Consider the following 18,065-nt stretch of genomic DNA (forward strand, 5'->3'; position numbering starts at 1 on the left):
CGCCCACCGGAAACTGGAGGAGCAGCACCTCATATTCCGCCTTGGGAGCCTACAACCCAATGGTCTCAACGTGGACTTTACCAGCTTCAAAATCTCCCCACTCCCAGCCTCATCCCATGACCAATCCTCCCTCTCATCCCCCGCCTCCTTGACCTGACACAACCTGTCCATCTTCTCTCCCACCTATCCGCTCCTCCCGTCTCACTGACCAATCCTCACTACTGTCTACCTGCACTCACCTATCACCATCCCACCTATCTTCCCCAGCCCAACCCCTCCTCTCTCTATTTATTTCACAGCCCCATTCCCTTCCCCCATTTCTGAAGAAGGGTCCCGACTCGAAACTTCAGCTTTTCTGCTCCTCTGATGCTGCCAGCCTGCTGTGTACATCCAGCTCCACATCGTGTTAGTCTAACCAAGGAACAAGTTTCGCATAGTTTCCCTAATTAAGAGCTATATTCCTAGAGAAATATAACTTATTTCTTGGTTTGCTCTATTTTACCAACTTGCTAAATTTTGAGACAATTTTATGTGATTTACATATTTGTACTCCAAGATTCCTTTGTTGCTGTACACAACTTAGACTTGTAAATATAGACTTTCAACACAAGTTAACATAATCTCAGAAAGAGAAGAATGTTTGGAAAGTTACATTACAGTAATGGTCTGCTCAAAAGATGAAGCTCAGCCTGAGTTGGGAGTCAAAGTAATTTAAGGAGTAAATAGGAGTCTCTTTCAGATCCTTGGCATGTGATCTATAATAATCATTGCACCAGAAAGCCACACAATGAGGCCATTTGGCTCATCGTGATCATGCCGGTTCACTGCAGAGCAATCCAGTCAGTCACATTCTCTGATCGAGCCCTGTAATGACATGCTTTTTCTCCCCAAGTGCCCACCAATTTCTATTTGAAATTATTCATCATCTTTGCTTCTACCACCCTCGCAAGTAGCAAATTTCAGGCCATTACCCCTTGTCGTACTCAACAGTTTCTTCCCATTTTCACCTGCCAGTCTTGCCTAGAAATGTTGGCTTGTCCAAAATTTGTGTCATGCTTTGTGTCATCAGCTAATCACAACTGCTTTTATTTTGAAAGGTCCACCTTGTGAATTTTGTGAATACGTAGTGTTAGCACTTGAAGGTGACAGGGAAACGGGTAAATTTTCTGCAGAATTTGTCTTGCATTGTGGCCATAACTTTGATGGCACCATTGTGTAAATCCCATAAGAGCCTCTGGAGACATTTATGTCCTGGTTGCATAAGATGCAGACATCTTCCATTTCTCAGCTCACCACTTCATTATGATGACATTGAAAATTTACAAAAAGTAGATCAATGCACTGAGAGGAGAATTTAATCTTGCACAAGGTAATGAAGCATAAAATAAAAGTTCTTTACATCCTAACAGCCTCGATATTCATGTTCTCAGAGTGAGCTAAAGGTTTTTTTAAGGTGTGAGCGGTATTGCATTTTAGCACAGAGGAAATGTGTCATATTTTAGATCTGTGATTATCAATATACCATACAAACTAGCAGAAGCGACAACAGCAATTTGCTTTTATGTGGGATGATTAACTTAATAAGTTGTCCCAAGGTACTTCACAGGAACACTTTTGGACAAAATTTTGACACTGAGTCAGCTAGGGAGATATTAAAAGTCAAAATAATTTGGTCAAAAAGAAAGCTTTTAGATATGTTTTAAAGGAAGAAAGCATGATGGGTTACAGAAGGATTCTAATGCTTCGGGCAGAGCTGTAGATTAACCATTGTTACTGATTGCAGTTCAGTGTAAAATGTTCCTTGAAAATCCTTCTACATAGCAAGCTGTGGTGTTCTCACTACATTAAAGTAGACTATATAAATGCAAGTTGTTGTGTTGCGAAGTTTGGTAGAGCAATTGTGGACTGAGAGGCGGGACGTTAGAATTTGCTGTTTGTAAAATATTGCTGTTTGCAATATGCCGGGGGGAAAGAAGTGTGTGGTCCCTTTAAAAATGATGTCCTCTTTCTATGCTTAGAGATTCAAAAAGGATGCCTGTGGGCAGCAACTTGTGGGTTTGCAGGTGCACAGAGCACCTGAATTGAAACATTTGTACAATCAGCAGGACAAGCAGATATTTTGTTTTGTTATCAAGACAACAAGTTTTAGATTTAACCAATTAATTTGAACCAGGCACACAGATACCAAAAACCTATTAAATTTGATTCTGATCGTTTTGACAACATGGGACCAATCCTATTGTAAGGAATACTGATATGTTATCAAGGGTATAAAAGAAGGGGCAGTTGGCCAAAGAAGGGAGTGTGAACTGCTGTCTGCAAGAGTTAATAGCTCTCAGCTCTCAAGAGAGAATCGCCAGCTCTCACAGTCTTCTCTAAGTTTTACAGAAAGCACCATCTAAATCAGATACCTACAGCACAACTAGTTAATATTCCTGACAGAAGAATTTGACAGAGAAGGCATTCCTCACAGAACATTCGATGGAAATGGCACTGGATGTTCCAGAAGACACGTAACCTGGCAGCAATTTTGTGAGACTAAATTCTATTTTATTATTTTTGTTTTGTGTAAGTGGGACTTGTATTTATTGGAACAGCCCACCATTAGAATCTTGTTTTATTCAGGAATAGTTAGTAGTTAGAAGGGGTTTATTAGGTTTGTTAATAGTTTAGTTAATTTGTTCACTGTTAGCGTTAGATAAATAAATTGTTATTTGTTGATTGCAAAGTGAATGTCACAGACCTGTTTTATTTAACCACTGGAAGTTGCTAAGAAGCAGCTTACGCTTCTTCTCACACTCATTTTTAATAGATTATAAGGTGGGGAGCTCCTCTCTGGGTGTTTCAGTTTTAGTTATCAGAGCGGGGTCAACCTCCACTTTATAACAGTTGTTACACAGTTTACACTATCCTGAATGGTTTAGGGAGGGGATTTCAATGCTTTGGGCAGAGATGCAGATTAACCATTGTCGCTATTTGAGGTTCACTGTCAAATATTCCTTGAAAATCCTTTTACATAGTAAGCTGTGATGTTTTCACTACATTAAAGTGGACTATATAAATGTATATAAATGAGTTCTGAGGAAGGGTCACTGGACCCAAAACGTTAACTCTGTTTTTTCCCTTCACTGATACTGCCAGACCTGCTGAGCTTTTCCAGCAACTTTATTTTTGTTCCTGTATATAAATGCAACTGTTTTTGTTGTTGTCATGCAATTTATATCATACTGGCACCTCCAAGAAAAATGTATCAGTTTGTGCAGAGCTGGGCACCAAAAGATATAAATAGCCGCAATACTGGGGGAAAAAAATTCCCCTCATATATTGCATTGAACACATTTTGGTGAAAATTTCCAAGATTAAAACATTTTATCCTGAACAAATATTGAGATTGTCTTTACCTGCATGTATAATATTTTACATTCAATTAAGACAAAAAAAACTTGTGATATTTAACATCATTCTAATTTAAATGCTTAGGGATTTCTTGTACATTAATAACTGGAGAAATGAATTTGGTCTCTGTAGCTTCGGCAACTTTGAAGCATGGATCTGTTTCAGCCAATCAATGTGTTTGGTTCCACAAACAAGTAGCCATTTGGCCGTGGTGATTACTATGATGCTTAGATGTTAAACATTCTATTCTCTTAGGCACGGCCTCCTTTAATTTGGTTCTCTCTATAAAATTTGAATTGTTTATAATCCTTGCAAGAAGATACTGTTGAAAAAGTTCAATAACTCTAATGCTTGGAAGCACTAAAGTGTTCATTTACAATCGGGGATTGTTGTCTGAAATGCAGAAATCCTTGATTATTGTCATTGAGTCCCAGCGATGAATCCCCAGCATCTGGTGATTAGACAGCTGTAAATAGACAGTGGAAGCATAGTCCCAGTGTTTCAAATATCTTATGAGAAAGAATACATAGCACAAAAGGCACAGACTGGCTTATCTTCCAATGAAAACAATGCATCTTGACAAATATTTTCATAGAGTCTTGTAATTACCATTGAGTAGCTAATTTGATCCTATTGTCACTTCAGGACAATGCTGGTTGGAAAATGCTGATTGAAAATTTAGCAAATGGTTCATTATATATTGCTCAGCGTTTGAAATAAGAGCTCCAAGTCCAGTAATATTGCAGTTTGAGTCACTGCAAAAGTTCACAGCGATGATAAAATTCAGTTTGCATCCTTCCATAAATTTGCTCGATGACGATTATCATGTCGAACAATTTTGATCTTGCAGGACCGCTTGAAGGCTGCAATGTATGTGCGAATGGAGGGGAACACCACCACCTGCAAGTTCTTCTTCAAGCCAGACTCTATCCTTGACCTGTCATTATATCACTGTTCCTTTACTGTCAGTGGGTCAAAATCCAAGAAATCCCTCCCTGAAAGCGCTGTGGGTTGTACCAACCCCTCAGAGACTGCAAGTTGTTCAAGAAAGCAGCTCACCACTATCCTTTCAAGGACAACTGCGCACAGACAACAAATGCTGGCCTAGCCACCTACATCCCATGAATATGTTTTCTAATGAACCTTGGTTTATTTATGGCTTAATGCACAAATTAATTGTGCAATCATTTGCATTCTGATAATATTAACAATCCAGGTGAGAGTTATTCAGCACACAGCAATGTTAAAATCACTTGTTACAAGGTTATGGGTTTACGGTATCTATTTCCTTGGTTAAGCATCACTAATTGCTTCCACAGTTTAACCTTGAACCTTTTATGAACTGAAGCACATCTTTGTTGCTCAATATTTAATGAAATAATTATGCACTTCAGAGATGGTCAGCACTGTGTTGCATGTACTGGATGCTATAAACTCCACATGCCACCATACTCTTTTTTTTACAGCAGGCAGTCACAAAGCAACCTTTGGAATCATAAGTGTAAACCATGGGTCAGTTGTAGAGAGTTCATGGAAGACAAGGATGTGGTTTTCCAAATCAGATACAATTGCATCCTGCCCCATGCCTTATATATTTGAAAGACAAAGGTGATTTGTGACTGTTGCTGCTATGAGCAAAATCATCCACAAGTTAGTCATCCCCGCTGCTAACCATTTCTCACATTCTCTGGTACATCATGCATTCAGGCCTAGGATAGAAACCTATCCTTTACCTAGAGGGATCTTATCTTTTGCTATATGGAGGAAGAGGGGCTGTCAAATCCATCTTTTAGTTCTGGTTGTTCAGCTTAGAGCAATCAAAAGTGTTGGTTAGCTCAGGTGGCTTGTGATGTGGAGTGATGCCAACAGCATGGGTTCAATTTCTACACTGGCTGAGGTTTCTATGATGGGCTCTCCTTCTCAGCCTCTCCCCTTGACTGGGATGTGGTGACCCTCAGTACAAACCATCACCATCATCATTCATCTCTTTCTCTATTGAGAGAGCAGCCCAATGGTCGTGTAGGACTACAGTAAGTGCAATAAAATTTGATTGTAAAGGAAGTCACCTACCTCACAAGGGGAAAGCTGGTAATACTGTATGTCTGCTCAGCTAGCCTCTTTACATGGAGGGCCAGCTCAAGGGTTTTTGGCACCAAGGCAAAATATAACTTTGCCCCCCCCACATCTTCCCAATCCTATGTGCACCCCCCTGCCACAATCTCCCACACACACTGACTCAATTTAGACAAAATGAGAAATCTAGAATGGAATTTTCCCTTTATTTATCTGGCAAAGTGATATCTAATTTTTCATCCCTTAAAACCTGCACCTCCCCCCAAGTGACTGCCTAGTTTGCTCATATGCTTGGGCCATCCCAGTTTACAAGATGTGGAGGTGCCGGTGTTGGACTGGGGAGGACAAAGTCAGAAGTCACAAGACAGAAGGTTATAGTCCAACAGGTTTATTTGAAAACACAAGATTTTGGAGCGCTGCTCCTTCATCAGGTGAAGTTCAGCAGACAAAGGGGCTATGTTCCTAAAGCTTGTGATTTCAAATAAACCTGTTGGACTATAACCTGGTGTCACGTGATTTCTGATTTTGTCCAGTTTACAAGGATTAGTATACAAAAAGCTTTCTTTAACGAGTGTGAAGACTAGAATGGAACATAAAGAATTTTCTCTGAATTTGTTACATCTTCTTCTAATAGTACTTACAGCTTGCGCAGTTGTTAGATGTAAACTTAGATGTAAATCCAGGTCAGGTTTCAGGACAATGCATTAATAAAACTATTCAACAAAGTTCCTTCGTAGATTTTACATAAAAGTCCCAACAAAAATTGCATATTCATACATCACTCTTTTTTCCTTCAAATTGCTGCTATTATCTGTATTTACACTAATGTTGTAAACGTAGTTCCAATGGCTAATTGTCTCCTTCACACCCATTGGAAAATGCAGCCTGACAAAATGAAACATTTTCAAAGTAATAATTTGGAATTATTTGAGTTTAAATTTTCATATTTTTTAGAAACGTTCTGTCAATGCATTTATTAAATGGAAATAGAATAAGATCAGCAGATTTTAACAGACAAGGTTGTCATGAATTCAGCTTTATTGACTAGTTATGGCAGCTCTATTGCATGGATATAACAGAACAAAGGACTCAGCAAAAAATTTAACACCTTAATGTACACTGAGGTCACACTATTATTGATGATTTCATCTCAAAATCTCAAATTTATAGGTATTTTAAAATAGTTTTTGGCTATGATCATTTAAAACTATTATCCTAAACTATGGATGCACAAACATGACATGGTCTGGATTTATTTAATGCCTTGCACACCCTCAGGATGCTCATAAATAATTAATATCCAGGGAAATATTTTTGAAGCCTAATCACTGTTTTGATGTCGGAAAAGTGATAGCCAAGTAGGACACAACAAGGTTTCCCAAACAGCAATGAAATAACTACTAGGCACAGTATTTTTAAATATTGAAGCTTAAAAGTTGGCCAGGATAAAAGGAAAGTCTCCGCCGTTTTTCTTCAAAACAGTCCTGAGAGATCTTTCACAAACATCCACATCAGAAAGCAGAGGAGTCTTCATCTAAAAGTCTTCATTCAAAAGTTAGACACCTCCTAAAGGATACATGCCCATCAGATCTCCTGGCAAGCAAGCTGATGATCGGCCAATAGCAGGCTTTCTACTGGAATATTCTGACCCTGGACCAGAAAGAGCTGCCCCTCCGTGAGTATCCCAGACTCCAGGCATGGGGGATGGCCAAAGGGAAGGTAATTGCAGTTTGGCTTGAGGATGCAGATCATGGGAATCAGGGCAGTCAGATTGAGATTGAGACACTGCCCTCAAGCCGAAAGTTTGTCCCGGACTAGTTAACCAGTGGTCATAAGTTAACTCTTTTCAACCTAATTGCAGCTGAAATGATTGCAGCCGAGGGTTATGAGTCCCTTAGGTGCTCATTCATTGACCATTGTCCATTGTCATAAGAACCCATCTTGTTCACTAACCCACTTTAGAGATTGAAACTTCCATCCTTACCTGGTCAGGCCTAATTATGACTCCAGACCCACAGCAAGAATAAAGCAAGATTCTAATGGTATGCTGTTCCAATAAATACAAATCCCACTTGTGTAAAGAAAATAGAATTTAGTCTCTCAAAATTACAGCCAGGTTACGTGTCTTCCAGAATGTTCTATGCCTTCTCCTTTGATTCTTCTGTCAGAAATATTAACTAGTTGTGCCGTTAGTACCATTGGTATTTAGATAGTGCTTTCTCTAAGACAGACAGGAGGCTGTGAGAGCCAGTGATTCTCTCTTGAGAGCTGAGCGCCATTAGCTTTAGCAGCCAGCTCTGGGGATTTGTCCAACTACCCCCTTCATTTTATACCCTTCATGACATATCAATATTTCTTACAATAGGATTGGTCCTATGCTGTCAAAACTATCAGATTTAAATTTAATAGGTTTTTGGTATCTAGGTGCCTGGATCAAACTAATTGGCTAAATTCAAAAGCCTGTTGCCTCAGTAAAAACTGCTATTTGGCCTGCTAACTGTATGGCCTTTCAATACAAATATGTTTCAATTCGGGTGCTCTTTGTGTGCTTGCAAACTTTCAAGCTGCTGCTTACAGATATCCATTTTAAATCTCTAAGCACAGAAAAAGCATATGATCTCGCAAGGGGACCACACAATGTTTTCCTCCCCTAGCATTTTACAAACACCAAATTCTAACTTCTTGCCTCCCAATCCACAAGTACTGTACCCAATTTCGCAACACTGGGTCAGGCCTGCATTGTCCGTTACGGACATTAGAGCTCTTTTAATGTCTATCAAATGATGGGACCCCTCCCTGTGCATCAATTAAGATTCTGCCTGTGATCTGACTGGAGTGCTTTAGCCGTATGTCCCTATTTGGAATAGGTGAATAGGAAAATGGAGCTGTTTCCTCCCGGTGGCCTTTTCCTAAATCTTATCTTCAGTCCGCCGTCCAAAGTCAATGCTCGAAAGTTGTCACTGCTCCCAAGGATAGTTTTGATACAAAGGACACTTTAGGGCCTTCCGAAAGTCCCACAGCTTTAAAAAGTTGGCCATCATCCCTTTACCATTGATATTGAGAAAGGTAAGTCCAGCCACACTCCCTGCCTTTATGGTGCACCATGCAAAGCGTCATGACTACTGGAGAACAAATTAAAAGTGTTGACCTCCCATTATTTAGCGAGGACACAATATGGGAGGAATATGTTACCTGTCTGAGGAACAAGAGGCAGTGACCAGGAAGAATCGTTTAAAAGAGAATTTGGCAAACATTTTCAAAAAGAAGAATGTAAAATTAGAGTCAATTGCTACATCTGAAGAGGCAACACTAGCACAGACGAGACAGGCTTCACCCAAGGACAAGTCAATGAGACATTCTTGTATTATCATGTATTGTGGCACACATGTTCTACAAACATAATACACAATAGTGCATTGTGAAATGTATTATTTACTCTGGTCTGTACAAATCATTTCACCTGCCATATTTACGCCTTTGTTGGTCTTTTTCAGTTTTTCTTTATGTTACGTATTGAATGTTTTCAAGTACCGTGGATCTAATATTTACTCAAAAGATTAATTTTGAGTGCAACTGTTTGTTGAAACACTACCAGCTACAGGAAGCAGCATGCCATTCCAACAGCTATCGCTTTGATAAGCCCCTAATGTGAGTAAGCAAGTTAAAGACTGGGATGTAAAAAAACCAGTAAAAAGCTAATTGGATGCACATGTGTGACACCCCACCACAAACCCTCAAAGGATTCTTGTGTTGCAATGTCTCTACTTGTGAACCAGGAGGTCCTGCGTTCAAGTACCAGCTGCTCCAGAGGTATGTTGTAACATCTTAAACTGGTTGATTTAAAGATATATAAAAATATCAAACTGTTGGCAGCATCACCATATTGATAAATTATTGCTAGAGGAAGTGATTAGGTTCAGTTATGACATCAAGCTCAGTATTTTTTAAAAAACGATTTATGCCATTTGTAACCCAGTATGGCAATTTTGCTTTCACTTGTCCTGGAAAACAGCCAAGCGATATTAAATCACTTGCCCTACTCGTCACACACCAGGCACCTTCATTCACAGTTGACATAGCTTCAGGATTGCTCCTTACCTTCAGCTATTCAGAGTATTCAGAGGAAGAAAAGTCAGAAACCTGTTCAATACTGAACTTATCCAATAAACAGACCTGACATTAAAAGCAGGTCCACCCTTAGGATAAATATTGATTCCAGCAGGTCTTTAACTAACATTCACCCTACAGCACACTAATCTGTGAACTGCAGCAGAGATCGTACTTGTAGTGTTAAAGGCCCTGTCACACAGTGTTAAATCTGTTCAAGTTTCATGTCATATTCAACAGTTAAGACATTAATTCCTGCTTCATATGATGCTACTTCAGAAGATGATTTTAATAGACATCCTTCTGTATCAGAATAAATAACAGCCAACTTTAGATTACTACCGAAGCTCCAAATTTTTTATCAGAAAACAAAACATTAAAATTTGTTCATTCAGCCCTCAATACCTTCCATTTGCATCAAAATAAATTGAGCGGAGTCCAGAGTAAGAGGTTAGAGTGACAGGAAAGATTGAGAAGGCTGGGGTGTTTGACGCAAGTAAATTTTTTACACAAGCATTTATGAGCAATTGGTTAATAAAAGTGACTAAAATGATGATGGAGTTGACCTGGTTAGATATAGAGGTCTTTCTAACGATGGTGAATCCTAAATTTTAGGTCATGAACATAAAATAGTCATAAAAATAGTCACAAATAGAAATTCACAACAAGATTCTTTGCCTTGGAAGTGCTTGCAGAGTCATGGCTTCAACAATTACAGGTAGGATCTGAATATAGTCGACACTTTGAAAGGTCAGGATGGGTAGAATAGGAGAATAGGAGGTGGGATGGCTCTGTCAATCAAGGATGGGATCAGTACAGTAGTGAAGATGGAATTTGCTTCAGAGAATTGAAACGTCGGATTAGTTTGGACAGAGTTAAGAAATGGCAAAGGAAAGAAGTCATTGCTGGGAGCGATTTATTGGCCATTTGTCAGTAATTATGCTGAAGGATGGAATATAAATGAGGAAATGATGGGAAAGGCACTGTAATAACCGTGGGCGATTTTGATCTTCATAGAGACTGGACAAATCAAGTTGGCACAAGTCAGCTAGCAGGCTGAGTGCATCTGTATAGTTCTTTTAGAACCGTGTGCTTTGGAAACAACCAGGGAACTGGCTATTTTAGATGCGGCGATTTGTTATGGGCCATCTTGTGGGATAATCTCTCTGCCTCTGAATCAAGAAGCTGTAGGTTTGAGTCCCACTCCATAATGATCATGGAAGTTGCATTCATAATATGGCCAACCAGGTTGATTATTAATCTGTAAATCCTTCCAATACACCGATTAAACAGACAGTAAGAACAGGAGAGTGGAATGGTGGCTGTCAAACGATAACATCCAGTGACAGACAAGTGACCTGCTCCAGAAAAAAAAACTTAGCCATGGCAAATAAATGTAAGCATATGTTCATTTCCCTCATGGGCTCCTCGGTGCAGGAAGAGATTTAAGAAGAATGTGGAATGAGGCAGATTAATAAAAGACCACGTAGTTAAGGATCATTTTGGTAAGACTGATCATAATATTTAAAACTTTGTTTGACTGGGAGAGTTTTGGGTTCGATTCTAGTGTATTAAACTTCAATAAATGCAATTATAAGGGTTCAAAGATAGAGTTGGCTAAGGTGGAATGGCAAAAAGGAAAGCTAGAGATAGACACTACTGGAAACATTTCACATACTCTCAACAAAAACTCTCAACCAGAAAGTAGTACTCTACAAGAATATTGCACCAGTAGTGACGAGCTAAATTAGTTAAGAATGGTATCAGATTGATAGAAAAGATATACAATGTTGCAAAGATTAGTGGTAAGGCAGAAGATTGGGATTTTTTTTCAGAAACCAGCAAAGGATAAGTTAAAAATTAATGATAGGAAGAAAGTAGAGTTTGAGATTAAACTGGCAAGTAATATAAAATAAATAGTAAACACATCCATAAGTATGTAAAAAGAATTGAGTAGCTTTAATGAGCATTGATTCCATTGAGGGTGAACCTGGGGAATTAATAATGGCAAACAAAGAAAACACTGAGGCTTTGAAAAAGCATTTTGTACTTGTCTTCAGATTAAATGATACACAAAGCATCCACTTGGAAACAAAGACACTAAGGGACAGAGAAACCTAAAAGAATCACAATTGCTGGAGAAAAAAGCACTGAGAAAACTAATAGGTCTAAAGACTGACAAATTCCTAGATGTAATAGTTTGGATGCATTAGTTATGACCTTCCAGCATTCTGCAATGCCGGTAAAATCTCAGCAGGTTGGAAAGCTGCAAACATAACACCTCAAGAAAGCAAGGAATCAGAAATGAGGAAACCATAGGATCATTAGTCTAAAATCTCTCTTTGGAAACATGCTTGAATCTATTATCAAGGAAGAAATAACAAGGCAATCAGAAAATGAATAACAGTTTGACAGAGTCACCAAGCTTTTGTGAAAGGGAAATTATGCTTGTTAAGTTAATTAAAGGTTTTTGAGGATGTAGCACAAAGGATGGATAAAGGCAAACCACTAGATTTCATGTATTTGCATTTCAAAAAGGCATTTAATAAGGTGCCACATCAAGCACAGCATAAGAGCTTGTGCTTTTTGGGGGGGCGGTGATATATTATTATGGATGAGGGAGTCGGGTGGCTGGATTGTGATATATTCTGATGCCAACTGTGTGGGTTCTATTCCTCACCAGCTTCGGTGACCATGAAGGACTCTCGCTCTAATCTTATCCCCTTACATGAGACAAGGTGACCCTCAGGTTAAACCACCTCCAGTCATCTGTCTTTCTCTAATGAGACAGCAGCCTATGGTTTGATAAGGCAATGGCAACTCTTTATTTAGCAGCATGAATAGAGGATTAAGTAACTAATAGGAAACAGAGTTGACAGTTTTGATGGATAGGAAGATGAGAAAAGGAGGTGTACTAAAAATAGTACCAACTTTTTTTTTGTAGCTAACTGAAGAGTTTGGAAAGATGGAAGCCAATTCATCCTTCCTTGCCTGGTCACAATAAAAGGCACTGTGCACACCTGGAGTACTCCGAATAATTTTGGTCACCATTCTTAAGGAAAAACATTGCATTGGGAACAGCTCAGCAAAGGTTCCCTCAACCGTTTCATGGAAAGAATGTGTGTTCTCTTGATGAAAAGTTGAGTTAGTTGGGTTTTATACACATTTTAGCTTCTAAAAGAATGAGAGGTCATCTTAACGAAACAGTGAGAGATTTAGAGAGGGCTCAAAACGGTAGATGCTAACAGGATGTTCCTCTGCATGGAGGAGTTTCAATTCAGGTTACACAGTTAATACATAAGACGTCTCCCATTTAGAATGGAGAAGAAGAGGAATTTCTTCCCTCATTAGTTTTTCGGATTCCCTTCCACAGAGATCAATGGAGGTTGGATCATTGAACATTTTCAAGGTCAGTTCAAACAGATGTTTGGGTCCTGATTTTCATTTCTGGATCCAGAAGTTGAGAGGGTGGAGTGGGGGAAGAGTCAGGAGAAAACCCAATCCTTGAACACCAATTTTAAAAACAGCCTCCCATCATTCAGAATTTTTGTTTGGAGGGTGTGGTCTGGATTGGAGTCAGGCTGGCTGACCTGGGATTAACCTCTCAGATTGCCTGGTTCCTGAGCTGGCCTGGGAGGAAAGCTTGCCTGGGGTCTCTGGCACTCTAAGTAAAAAGTTTAAAATAAAGACTGAGATGGAAAACTCCCTCATTCTCTACAGCCCGTCCTTTCTAACTGATGTTTCGGCATGGCCCCTCACATTTCTTGTGCTTTCTACATATCCCTCATGGCTCCTGATAACCCTTGTGCCTACCAGGCCCAGATACCAAAGCTGACCTATGTCTACTCACATGTCCCCCCATCTGCCCCCAATCATCAGTAGGGTCCCTTATAGGCCCTTTGCCTCTCATTGCCAATTCATTCCTCTCCCACCACTCTTTGCTTTTCTCTTGCTGCCAACTCAACTATCTTTCAGTATGGGCATTTCTCAGTAGGCATCATGACAGACATTAAATTATCAGTCTATCGATGATGCCTTAATCGACAAGAAACTCTCATTGATACAAAAACATCCAATACTTTGAAACTGCCAAGATAAACTCCTCATGAAAGGAAACATTTTGCTTAAGTGCTCAATTATTTATCTAAAAGATTTCACTTGTGTTTAATACCTTACATCAATAAACTTCTGCATCAAGTATTTTAAAACCTTACATCAATAAAAATTTCCATTCAATAGGTCGGTGGAGCAATAGAAGACACCCCCTTTTAACACCCCCACCATTGTGGAAATGATAATTTGGGAAGTCAGCCATGCAGCATAAATCCTATAATGGATTTATATAGCCAGGTACTTTCAAATGTGCAAAGATTGTTATTTCTAACTTCACTGAGAACTTTGCAAATCCTAAGGAATTTATACATTATTTTTTAATTCTAAAATATACCCTTTCACAATTCCAAAAGATTTTTTCACATCAATCAAAAGGTATCGTGAACCAAATGCAAAGGCATATTTTACCTCAGTGGAAGGTAAGAAATAAAATTTCCCTAATACTGACCTCTCACATCTTCTTTCTCCCCTGTCAATTCCACAAACTTTCCCTGCTCCATTCATGCCAATGCATGCAACCTAATTCTGTTCAGTTATTTACCAAGATCCCTCTCTACACCTACTTCTTTTAGTACCTACTTCTACCCATCACCTTTTCCCTCTTCACCTACCTCGCCAACCCACCAAGTTTCCTGGATGAATGCAGCTCCAACAAAGTTCAACAAGCTCAATACCATCCAAGGCAAGGTGGTCAGTTTGAATGAAAGTTGAGGGTGTTAGATATGGTGCCAGTCAGTTGGCATTGGTGAAGGAATGAATGAGGGGGGGAAAATCTACTTGATCTCATCCTCTCAAAATCTACCAGTCATGGATACATCCATTGCGACAGTATCAGTAAGAGTGACATTTGTATAGCCATTGTGGAGACAACGTCCTGTTTATTTTGCATTGAGGATGGCACTATGACTGTGTTAAACAGGATAGATTTCAAATAGACCTCACAACGCAAAATTGCACATTCAGGAGGTGCTGTGGGCTGCCAGCAGAATTGTATTTGACTGCAATCTGCAACCTCATGGCTCAGCATCTCCCACACTCCACAATTACCGTGAAGCCTGCAGGATCAATGATGGTTCAACGAACAGTGCAGGAGGGAATGTTAAAATCAGCACCTGGCACACCGATAAATGAGGTGGCAACTTGGTGAAGTTGCACCACAGTTCTACTTGCATGCCAAGCAGTGGAAGCTGCATGAAATAAAGTAGAGCTAACTGATCCCAAAACCAACAGATCAGTTCTAAGCTCTGAAATCTGTCCACATCCAATCATCAATGCTGTTGGACATTGAACAATCGTTTCACACCACATGATATTAAGAAACAATTGAAAGCACAGGAAAATGCAAAGGCTAGGGTCTTGACAACAATCTGACAATGAAGACTTGAGTTCCAGAATTAGCAGCACCCCTAACCAAGCTATTCCAATGCAATTACAACACTCGCATCTGCTCAGCAATGTGGAAAACTGCCCAAGTATGTCTTGTGCACAAAAAAAAAGCAGATAAATTCAATCTGGCCAATTCCTGCTCCAATCTACTTTTGATCATCAGTAAAATGATGGAAAAAGTCACCAACAGTGCTATCAAGCGGCACATGCAAATGAATAACCTGCTTATTGACGCTCTGTTTGGGTTCTGACAGTCATTCAGCTCCTGATATCATTCCAGCCTTGACCGAAATATGGTCAAAAGAGCTGAACTCCAGAGGGTTAGATGAGATAATAGTGACTGTCTTGACATCAAGGTGATATTTGATCAAGTGTGCTATCAATACAAAACTGAAGTCAATGGGAATCACACAAAGTTTACCACTGGTTGCAGTCATACCTTGCACAGAAGGAAGAATGATGTGGCTACAAGAACAGGTCAGAGCATGGAATTCTGTGGCAAGTAACTCAATTCCTGTTGCCCCAGTGTCTGTCTACTATCTACCAGGCACAAGTCAGGAGTGTGATGGAATACTTCCCCCTTACCCAGGTAAGTTCAGCTCAAACAACACTCAAGAAGCTCAAGAACACCCAGGATAAAGCAGTCCATTTGATTAATACCCTATGCAACATCTTCAACATTCACTCCCTTCATCATCTATGTGCAGTGGTAGTGTGTACCATCTTCAAAGTGCACTTCAGAAACTGAGCAAGCTCCTTTGACAGCATCTTCTAAACAACAACTACTATCACCTCAAAGAACAAGGGTAGTAGATGGAAACACCACCACCTGCAAGTTCATCTCTGACTCACTCACCATCTAGATTTGGATACATATCAACATTCCTTCATCATAATAATCATTGGCGCAGCTAGTTATACCCTTATCCCAAGAAAATATTTAAAAATTGTACTAATATGCAAGCATATAAGAGAAAAAGTATATACACATTTTCATTCACTCAGGCAACATGGGCATTGCTGGCGGGCCAACATTTATTATCCATTCCTGGTTGCCCTTGAGAAGGTGGGGGTGAGCTGCCCTCTTGAATCTGTGCACTCCATGTGCTGTGAGTAAAGCCACAATACCCTCATGGAGGGAATTCCAGGATTTGACCCAGCAACACTAAAGGAACAGCAATCTATTTCCAATTCAAGATGGGGAGCTGTTTGGAGGGGAACTTTAATGGGGAAGCGATGGCCTAGTGGTATTATTGCTGGACTGTTAATCCAGAGACCCAGATAACGTTCTGGTAACCCGGGTTTGAATCCCACTATGGCAGATGGTGGAATTTGAATTCATTGAAAGTATCTGGAATTAAGAATTCAATGAGGACTGTGAACCCATTGTCAATTGTCGGGGAAAAACCCAACTGGTTCACTAATGCCCTTTAGGGAAGGAAACTGCCATCCTTACCTGGTCGGGCCTACATGTGACTCCAGACCCACAGCAATGTGGTCAATTAGGGATGGGCAATAAATGCTGCCTAGTCAGCAATGCCATCATCCCATGAATGAATAAAGAAAACAAAAACTTGCAGGGGGTGGTGTTTCCATGTATCTGCTGCCCTTGCCCTTCTAGATGGAAGTGGTTGTGGATTTGGAAGGTCCCTTAAGTGACATCCTGGGGCTGAGTTTTAAGGATCTTTAAATTTTATTGAACTTTCTATATTACTGACGGTACTTATTGAGGGAAGCACTGTTCATAACTGTTTTGAGTCATGAGTTGTGGGCACACACTTACCACTGTGTAGTGATGGTAGAGGGACTGAAATGAAAGGTGTTAGATGAGGTCCAATCAAACGGCTGCTCAATCCCTGACGGTGTTTGCTGGGACCATATCTGTACTGTTCTATGTTCTATGTTCTATATCTGCAAGGTTGCACCACCTCTCCAAAGGCATTCCCTGGTTATCCAAATAAAATGCGTGGAGTACAGGCCTGGTCTAAACACCAAGTCCTGCGTTTCCAGTCTCCAAATCCTGTTCCAGCTGGTCACTTACATGGCCAGCCACCTCCATGAACTGCACATAGAGTCATAGACATAGTGGTCTATAGAAAAAGGCCCTTCAGCCCATTAAGCCTGCACCAATCAAAGGCAAGTACCTAACTATGTGAATGTAATAAAACAAATAAATGCAGATGGTGGCAATCTGAAACAAAATCAGAAAGCGGTGGAGAAACTCAGCAGGTCTGGCAGCATGTGTGGAGAGAGAATCAGAGTTTTGAGTCCAGTGTCCCTATGTTGGAACTGAACTTTCTGTTCTTGTTACCTAACTGATCTAACCTGATATTCCGTACGCTTGGCCCTGAGCCTTGTGAACCATGTCCAGCCCTCAGCCCTGCCTCTGTGAAAATAAGAGAAGCTGGGATTGAGAATGTGGAAATCTTGTATAAATTGAAATGAATGGCATAACTACATTTAAGGGGAAGCTAGATAAGTATAAGGCGGAAAGGAAAAGATAGATGTGCTGATAAGATGGAATGCTGAGATGATGCGAGGTAGATGGAACCTCCTTTGGAGCATAAACACTGATATGAAACCATCATGCTGAATAAGCCTGTTATCTGTGTATTAAATACCATGGAATACAATGTAACTTGTTGGAGCAGTCACTTGGCAATCCTTTTAATTGAAACAGTATGTCGTCATTGTCTTCAGGAATAGTGCCAGAAGACTGGAGACTAGCAAATGTTGTCCCCTTGTTCAAGAAGGGGAGTAGAGACAACCCTGGTAATTATAGACCAGTGAGCCTTACTTCGGTTGTGGGTAAAGTGTTGGAAAGGATTATAAGAGATAGGATTTATAATCATCTAGAAAGGAATAATTTGATTAGGGATAGTCAACACGGTTTTGTGAAGGGTAGGTCATGCCTCTCAAACCTTATTCAGTTCTTCGAGAAGATGACCAAACAGGTGGATGAGGGTAAAGCGGTTGATGTGGTGTATATG

The 18,065-nt window shown here is 40.0% G+C and overlaps 1 long non-coding RNA gene across 1 annotated transcript; it reads left to right on the forward strand.

The window, feature by feature from the left end:
* Nucleotides 1-9,141: 9,141 nt before the first annotated feature.
* LOC125484734 lies at nucleotides 9,142-12,601 on the forward strand. Its single transcript, XR_007263547.1, has 2 exons — nucleotides 9,142-9,279; nucleotides 12,521-12,601. It is a non-coding gene; the product is annotated as an uncharacterized LOC125484734 (long non-coding RNA).
* Nucleotides 12,602-18,065: the final 5,464 nt, after the last annotated feature.

Source organism: Rhincodon typus, chromosome 1 (genome assembly GCF_021869965.1).
Source record: "Rhincodon typus isolate 14 chromosome 1, sRhiTyp1.1, whole genome shotgun sequence".
NCBI classification, from domain to species: Eukaryota; Metazoa; Chordata; class Chondrichthyes; order Orectolobiformes; family Rhincodontidae; genus Rhincodon; species Rhincodon typus.